This window comes from Ovis aries, chromosome X, assembly GCF_016772045.2.
Source record: "Ovis aries strain OAR_USU_Benz2616 breed Rambouillet chromosome X, ARS-UI_Ramb_v3.0, whole genome shotgun sequence".
In the NCBI taxonomy this organism is placed as follows: domain Eukaryota; kingdom Metazoa; phylum Chordata; class Mammalia; order Artiodactyla; family Bovidae; genus Ovis; species Ovis aries.
The window spans coordinates 98,941,243-98,950,365 of record NC_056080.1 but is presented as its reverse complement, the minus strand read 5'-3'; positions in this window follow the sequence as shown (position 1 = coordinate 98,950,365).

The window sequence follows — 9,123 nt, the reverse complement described above, 5'->3', positions numbered from 1 at the left end:
AAAAACTAGCTGTACCTAGAAGTTAGTACTCCCCCATAACACTTGCATCTTCACACAATGCTCCCTACCCCAGGGGAAGGAATAGAGGGTTGTATTAGTCATCCCTGACATCACTATTCATGTGTCAGCAGAAGGTGCTCCCTGATTGACTAAAAGGCCCCATGTGAGGAAGATGAATCATGCCTCCATTGTGTGGCATCATGGCTCCTCCCCGCTCCCTCTCCACTCCACCTCACCATGGGCCCTTCAGCCACTCAGGCACATGAATAGTGATGTCAGGGAATGTATCTCTTTTCTGAACAACCTCCCTTGGGGCAAAAGTGCAAAAAGTAGTTATTTACTAGGGAGTCTCTGAAATCTCTCATGGTCCCATTTTCTCACCTTCCATCCTTTCATATCCCTCTCCCCGCTGCTATTTTGTGATGTCACAGTCTCCCTAAGTTACAGTAACCAGGCAACCCTTGGTAAAGACAACTCTGCCCATTCCCATACCTAGGTGCACTCACACTGAGACACTACATTTACCTCATTATCCAATGTATTTTCTAAGGCACATCTAAGTTTCCCCATACTTCAGAACCTTGAAAACTTTTGAGTGATGGAAAAGCAGACATTCATTAAAGATTCTGTGATTTGTCGCTTGTTCTCCCTGTAGCCTCATCCATCTCCCAAGGCTCCTCCCCATCATCTTTCCTGTAGGTGCTTTACCCAGACCTAGTGTAGGTGTTAGAGCTTAACCTCAGCCTGAAATGGCTGTTAACTTCATCTCCACCCACACAAAGGCCACTTATCTTTCAAAGTCCAAGTCCATTATTTCCTTTGAAGCCTACTACTCTAGTTCAAATTCTGCCTTTGCTGCTGGTTTGAATTGAGACCCAGCGTCATAACTGCATCTTTACCTTGTTCCTGGACTAGATTACCTACTTTGTCCCTTTAGTCTTTTGTGCTCTATCTTACTCGATTTAAAATTTGTTTAGATGACTCTATTGAATGAATCCTTATAAGCTGTCTCCAACTCTTTTTGCAGCAAATAGGACAAATTAATAGTAAATAGAGTCTTGGAGAGTTTCACCTCGAAACCTTAGCTCTGCTGCTCGCTCCATGTACCCCATTCACTTTCTCTCCTACCTTGTTCTTTTCCGGGCACGTCTGCTTCTGATGGGACTTGATAGATGTCAACTGCAACCCCAGGTGAGTGGATAGATGTTAGTGATTCTCTGGATGTGAGCCTAGCCACGAAGGTGGGCTTCTGATGTCTTCATCTAGGCTCTTCTCCAGAGTCTGAGCTCTCACTAGGAGTGACCCTGTATTTATACTCTGCCCCTGCCCAGCTTGCACTATTGTGTGCTAATCAACTATTATGACCTGGCCTTAACTGTGATGTACTCAGACCAGGACCAGGTTATATGTGAATATATTTTAATGACTGAGTACTTTTCAAGGTAGAAGAAACATATTATTAGATAAGCACAAAGACTGATACAATAACTGTTAACCACAAAATGTTTTCCAGAATTCTATAGCTTCCAAACCTACTTCCTCTATGGTTCATAAAGAGTGTGAACAGGCACTAGGAGTACTGCCTTAGCTCTTAGGTACTAATCAGAGCCTTGGGGCTTATTTCAGCCTTTGATTAGACCCCGGAACCAAGACATATCCCACTTCCTTAAGAACTGGAACAGCAGTAGCAAAACATGTGAAAACCTTACTGAGTTTAGTTCTAAGTAAACTTCATTGTTCTCCATGCTATAAAACCTCTTGTATTTAAAGAAAATAGTGCTCACCATTTTTAAGCTTGTTACCTACTTCCTATAAAGTGCTGTTGCTTTCTTCTTCAAATATCACTGTCCATTGCTGCAATGCTATAAGCCCAGCCTCTTTCCTTTGCTTAAAAAAGAACCCCATACCCTCTGTCGAAACAAAAAATCCAACAGCAAAAAGTATCCACTGGGACCCAGAGCAGGCTACCTCAAAATATGCTTTAATGACATATTAAATATTTTTAGTAAAAGTTACTTAGACATGGTCAGTGTAAGAGGGACACCCTGACCTCTTTTCTGTCTCCCTTAAAGAAGGAAATAAATCTCCTGTGAAAGGAACACTTCTACATCTGGAGGTAGGATGCTCTTAACACCAGAGGTGGGGAATTTAGGCCATCTCTGGTTTGTATAAAGAAACTTTGTAGCTTCTTTCATTGATTACCCCAAGCTTATACTCTGTTTAGATTCTTCTTTAACTGAGCACCCAAAATCTATGTTTCTTTGTCCTGTCAATTCCTTACAAATGTATTGCTTCTTTGTCTAAAAAGTATAAAAGCTGCCTGCTTTGGCTACTTCTTAGATCCTATTTCTATGAGACTTTTGTACACACAAATTAAAATTTCTTTCTTTTCCTCCTTTTAATCTGTCTTGTATCAATTTTATTATTAGTCCAGCTGCAAGAATGTAAAAGGGAGAGAGGAGGAAATTTTCCCCTCCCCAACACCATATACTGCACAGAACTTCTAGAACTCTCTTTGAGTAATGTTAATATAATTGTGTTTGTTAATTGTTCATATATAAAAAGTAAAACCAAAGTTGACAAACAGAATATACAATCACAGACTTACATTTACTCTTAGAACATAAACCTCTCATATAAATTAAATCTATTTAGGTAGCTTAATTGGTTGCCTTCACTTAGACTTACCAATTGACAAAGGATAAAAGAAAATATTTATATTGGTTGTAAGTATATAGCTTTAGGTTAATCTGACTTCAAAATGCTTTGAAACACAGAGGTTTTCTGACCTCAACAGGAACACTTGTAAAAATGGACAAGTTAACTTTTAGATGCTATTAAAGAAATAGCTACAATAAAAGTGGAGCATCAAAGTGTAAGGACCCAGCATCTCATGATAAAACCTTAGTTAATCATTTTTGCCATTAAATAGGCAGCTTTTATTAAGATAATTGCTCCTGTAATGTCTCAGAAAGGAGAGGCCTTAATATTAATAGACTCCTCTAAGTTTGTTGTTTGCTGTTGTTTATTGTCAGACAGAAGCTTCTAATTTGGAAAAAAAAAATATCTGGTAAAGTTTGAAGGCTCATTTCATAAAGACAATATTTGGTATTCTTGGTATGGCTAACTGGTTATGTCAATCCTTTAAAATGGATGTTAGCCAGAATTCTTCATGATATTAACCATAATAACAGAGATAAATTTGCCATGATGTTATACTTAATATTGTTGGGTTGGGGTAATTTTAGAGGCATGTTCCCAAAACATGCTCAACGTTCTAACAACATAAACCTGGTTAAACTGTAAAGTTGGGTTGTGGACAGGAATAGAAGCTTGAAGGGCCATTTGAATACCTCCAAGTTAATTTCTACAAATATCTCCTCACGAGGCTATAAGTAGACTTCCCAGGTGACTCATTGGTAAAGAATCTGCCTGCAATGCAGAAGACACGGGAGACACAGGTTCAATCCCTGGGTTGGGAAGATCCCCTGGAGGAGGAAATGGCAACCCATTCTAATATTCTTGCCTGGGAGATCACATGGACAGAGGAGCCTGGTGGGGCTACAGTCCATGGGGTCACAAAAGAGTTTGACACAACTGAGTGACTAAACAACAATAACAAGCCTGTAAGTATCTGGTTATTGTTTATTTTCAGGGTGAAAGCGTTTCCTGTCAAAGGGTTACAACCCTGGATTAGTTTGCTTGGGCTGCAGTAATAAAGTACCACCAACTAGGTGGCGCCAATAACAGGGATTGACGGTCTCACAGTTCTGGAGGCTAGAAGTCCAAGATCAAGGTGTGGGCAGGGTTGGCTTCTTCTGAGGCTGTGAGGCCTTTCTTCTTGGCTCGTGGATGGCTATCAGTTTCCCTGTTTCTATGCCTGTTTCTGTGTCCAAGTTTCTCTTTTTATAAGAATACTAGTCATACCAGATTAGGGCTAACACTGATGACCTTTCAACTTAACTAACTACATCTGCAAAGATTCCACTTCCAAAAAATCACTTTCTGAAGTTCTGAGGGTTAGAACTTCAACCTATGAATTTGGGTGGCACACAATTAAACATGTAGTAGGTTCTAACTGAAAAAAAATAAAATCTTAATCTCATTTTTTTCCATTCCAATTTATGCCTGTAGTCATAGTGGAACTCATTTTACCAGCGCCATTATTAAGAAGCTCGGTAAACTTTTCCTCTTTTACCCAGAAACTTCCATTGTCCTTATCAACCAGCATCCTCACAAAAAATAGAGAGAACTAATGGAACACTTTAGTAAAAATAGTAATGCTGTCAGAAACCCTAAATCTTCTATGACCTAAAGTAGTGCCATTAACTTTAATGTCTGTAAGGTCAATTGCCTCTGGGACCCACAAACTAGCTTATGAATTACTAAAGGTTAATGAAATAATAAGCTCTATGTGTTTGGGAATCTCACCCTCAGCCTTCAATTCTACTCTGTTAATGCAAGGGATTCAGACAATACCTCTGGCTTTATCACCTATGTGTATAGTCACATTGCCAAAATAGCTAACCTGAACAGCCTTGATGTGCCCTGGCAACCTGGAGATTTCATCTTCTGGAAAAGACAGTGGAGAAAAACTGCTCTTGAGCCTCAAAAGAGAAGACCTTATCAGGTACTGTTAACACATGTCACAGCGTATGGCTCCAGTATATTGATCCTTGGGTTCATGGTTCTCAACTCAAAAGATACATGTCAGTTCATCCTGATTACAAGACATCCACTCTACTTGAAGACCTGAAACTTTGGGTTTTTAGGAATCCTCCAAAGTCTGTTGACTTCAGAGGTGGACAGCTTCTATCCAAGATGACAGGACAACTTGCTGACCTCTAAGGTGAACAGCATTTGCCCCAGATGATAGAACAAGATGAATTTTCTGATTCTTCTACATTCTTTTCTATTCTTTTCCTCTTTCACTAAACCTCTCTATTATTCTACTTGATGCCTTTTAGAACACTAATGGGACATCCCTTATCTCCATCCCATGATTTTTGTCACCCTATGTCTCCTTCTATCACTTAAGAAAAAGCAAGACTTTCTTATGTGTTTTCCCTGTAACCAGTGCTCTGAATTTAACTGACTGTGGGCTCTGTTACCCCCTACCTAACCCTGCTGGCAACAATTTAATAGCTGTTCCTTGAAACACTTCAGGAAAGGTAGATTCCCTTTTACAAGTTCCTTCTGGTACCTGTTTTCCTCACAACAGTAACCTCAACCTTTAGTCTTCTGAAAACTGGACCTTGATCTCACCTCAACAAAATGCTTCCACTAAAGTTGTTATAATCCTATCAGCAAAGCCTGGTCAATCAGGAGTAGATGCTAATATTGAGCATATTTTGATTGCAGTGGTCTGTTTGTTCTCTTCAACCTGCTTTGTGGGAACTATTTAACTCTACTAAAGAGATATGTCCACCTTGAGAGACACAAATTGGGCTCACTTCTGTTGTAATAAGTAATAGTTGTAGTATTAACATTGCATAATAGAATCTGTGCTCCACTAGGGTACCACTTCTTTTTGTTTTTGTTTTTTTATTTTTACTTTACTTTACAATACTGTATTGGTTTTGCCATACATTGACATAAATCCACCATGGGTGTACATGCGTTCCCAAACATGAACCCCCCTCCCACCTCCCTCCCCATAACATCTCTCTGGGTCATCCCCGTGCACCAGCCCCAAGCATGCTGTATCCTGCGTCGGACATAGACTGGCGATTTGATTCTTACATGATAGTATACATGTTACAATGCCATTCTTAGGGTACCACTTCTTCTGTGGACATCAGCCTTCTACCTTGAGAAGGATGCCCAGAAGCCTCTAAAGTGAGGCAAATACAAGTTATTCAGGGGTACTTCCAAGGAGAATTGATTTCCTTTCTACATCTGCACTATGAGCTGCAATTCCCGTAATGGGGATAATTCAACTAGAATGGGGGTCTGAAATCTGTCTCTGCCACTGATGGAAGTTATAAAAGGTATGCTTCTGCTCTGGAAGCTCAACAAACTCATCTAAACTTATTAGCCAGAGTTGTCCTGGGCAATCACATTGCCCTTGATTTCCTCTTAGCCAGCCAAGGGGAAGTTTGTGCTAGAGCAATGTTACTTGTTATACTTTACAGGGCAAGCAGAAGAGTTTGTGACTAGGCTAAAAGAAAAAGCCACCTGCTTGTCTAAAACAAACCTGACTGAATTCTGAAACATGTTTTCATGATCTGGGTTTTATATTCTAGACTTCTGACTTCAAGACCTATTACTGGTCATTGATTTTGATGACTGTTTGTGTTACAGTTGGCTGATGCAAAATACCCAAAGTCCTTTTATATTGACTTCTTATTGCACAGTCATTTTCATATCAGAGCATGCAGCAACTCACTCTGCAGCAAGCAAGAGAGAAAAATCCCAGTCCCAGTACAGACTGTGTTTTCAAAACAACCTTCCAATCTGCAGTGGGGAAATCTGGCAACCCAAGAGTAATGACCTGCAGCCTGACTTCACTTGCCTTGGGCCGAAGCAGAAAGAAAAGAAGCAGTCCCCGACAACCAGGAAATGGTCTGATGCTCGCATCTGAGCCTCGGTGTTGGTATAGGTTGGACTGGTACTCACAGCTAGACCATGTTCTTCTCCTGTGAAACATAATTTTACAGAACACCAGTGTCAGATAAGGCTTTCCAGGTGGCATGAGTGGTAAAGAACCCACCTGCCAATGCAGGAGATGTAAGAGGCAAGGGTTTGATCCCTGGGTTGGGAAGATCCCCTGGAGGAGGGCATGGCAACCCACTCCAGTATTCTTGCCTGGAGAATCCCACGGACAGAGAAGCCTGGCTGGCTACGGTCCATAGGGTCGCAGAGTCGGACATGACTGAAGTGACTTGGCACGCAGTGTCAGATAAGATTACTCCAAGACTACACAGTCAAGTCAGACATAACAAGGTCACTTCGTAATTTTGTCTAAGCACAAACAAAAACAAGGTCACTGTGCAGCCGACACACTGCCAAACATCGCCTTCTCCTGGCTAATCTCAGTGACTGCTGTTTATCTACCAATGCTAGCTTCAGCCTTTCCCAATTCTAGCTTTAGCCTCATTCTAGTCGGATTTACTGAGATACCCAATGAAACACTTGTCACCGCTTTCTGACAGCACCTTATGTAAAGCAAACCCTTTCTTTCATGATTTTATTTATCTATTTTTGGCTGTGCTGGGTCTTCTGTGCTGAGCGGGCTTTTTTCCAGTTGCAGCAAGCAGGGGCTACTTTCTAGTTGTGGTGTGAGGACTTCTCATTGCAGTGACATCTGTTGCAGAGCATGGGCTCTAGGGCGTGGGCTCAGTAGCTATGGCGCATGGGCTTAGTTGCTCCACTGTATGTGGGATCTTCCAAGATTAGGGATGGAACCCATTTTTCCTGCAGTGACAAGTGGATTCTTTACCACTGAGTCACCAGGGAAGCCCTCCTTGCTTTCTTAAACTCTCTCCAAATTACCCAATCAAAACCCAAACCCTGTAATTAGTCCTTTCTAACTCCCTCTGACTGAGACACTTCATGGTTCCTCATGGTGTATATTCTCCTTCGTGGCAACAAGTAATGAAAACTCAACTGTGACTGTGTTCCTGGTGGCCTGTGGCTGGAGGCCGTTGACATTAGAGCACTTTGATAGGGACCCAAGACCTGCTCGTGAGACTCATCTCTAAGACCCCGAAGGAAGTATTTCAGAAAGCTATATCTTTGCAGGAGGACTAACTTGAAGCATTTTACAGTTTTCCAGCCGGTTTAAAGGCTGTGATCTGACCTACTTGGATGACCGTAACTCATTGTCAGATAACAAGAGGAATAACGTTATTGCTGGGCTTCAATAGATTTGGAGGGCAGATGGGGAAACAGTGGAAACAGTGTCAGACTTTATGTTTTTGGGCTCCAAAATCACTGCAGATGGTGACTGCAGCCATGAAATTAAAAGACGCTTACTCCTTGGAAGAAAAGTTATGACCAACCTAGATAGTATATTCAAAAGCAGAGACATTACTTTGCCGACTAAGGTCCGTCTAGTCAAGGCTATGATTTTTCCTGTGGTCATGTATGGATGTGAGAGTTGGACTATGAAGAAGGCTGAGTGCCGAAGAATTGATGCTTTTGAACTGTGGTGCTGGAGAAGACTCTTGAGAGTTCCTTGGACTGCAAGGAGATCCAACCAGTCCATTCTGAAGGAGATGAGCCCTGGGATTTCTTTGGAAGGAATGATGCTAAAGCTGAAACTCCAGTACTTTGGCCACCTCATGCGAAGAGTTGACTCATTGGAAAAGACTCTGATTCTGGGAGGGATTGGGGGCAGGGGGAGAAGGGGACGACAGAGGATGAGATGGCTGGATGGCATCACTGATTCGATGGACGCGAGTCTGAGTGAACTCCGGGAGATGGTGATGGACAGGGAGGCCTGGTGTGCTGCGATTCATGGGGTCGCAAAGAGTCGGGCGACTGAACTGAACTGAACTGAAGAGAAGAAGGGCTTCCATCTGAAGGGACTTCCCTGGTGGTCCAGCGGTTAAGAATCCACCTACCAATGCAGGGGACATGGGTTCAATTCATGGTCCAAGAGGATTCCACATGCCATGGAGCAACTAAGCCATACTACAACTACTGAGCCTGAGTTCTAGAGCCTGGGAGCCACAATTACTGAAGCCCGGGAGCCTAGAGCCCATGCTCTGCAACAAGAGATGCCACCGCAAGGAGAAGCCTGTGCAGCACAGCCAGAGCAGCCCCTGCTCACTGCAACTAGAGAAAGGCCTGTGCAGCAACAAAGACCCAGTACAGCCAAAAATAAGTAAAACAATAAATTAATTAAAGAAAATGAAAACAGAGTATGAACAGAGGGAATAAACAGGGGAAAACTCAACTGAATTATTTCTCCTAATTAGTCAATTACTTCCCTCTTCCCTGTGCCCCAGGCTCCTTTGAATTCTGGCCTACCCATCTTCCTAGGGTTGTCTGTGCAGGCCTGCGCTCTCCTGAAAGTCCTATTACCTCTGTTCAGTCTCAAGGATTCCAGCCTTGGGGCTTCACTTGTACTATGGGGCCAGGGTCTAGTGAACATGAGCTTCCAAAGGCTTCACAGCC